We start from the raw sequence: 246 nt of genomic DNA, 5'->3' as shown, positions 1-246 counted from the left end.
CTGCATGCATACGTCCTTAAGCATGCAAGGAGGCAGCCGGGCACAAGGGAGAAATTAAAGAGTAAAAGGCAGAGGAAACAAATGAAAATGTAAATAAGAGATGGCTATAGAGTAACTGCAACAAACGTTTATTTGTTTCCCTAAGAGAAAAAGTCATGCAATAACACCGATAATATACGGATAAACGTAGAGAATGATAAAGGAAGAGGACAATAAATTATACACGCTGGAAAGAACATTGAAGGC

Source organism: Penaeus monodon, chromosome 33 (genome assembly GCF_015228065.2).
Source record: "Penaeus monodon isolate SGIC_2016 chromosome 33, NSTDA_Pmon_1, whole genome shotgun sequence".
NCBI lineage: Eukaryota > Metazoa > Arthropoda > Malacostraca > Decapoda > Penaeidae > Penaeus > Penaeus monodon.
The sequence above is the reverse complement of the archived record's forward strand: the minus strand, read 5'-3'. Positions refer to the sequence as shown.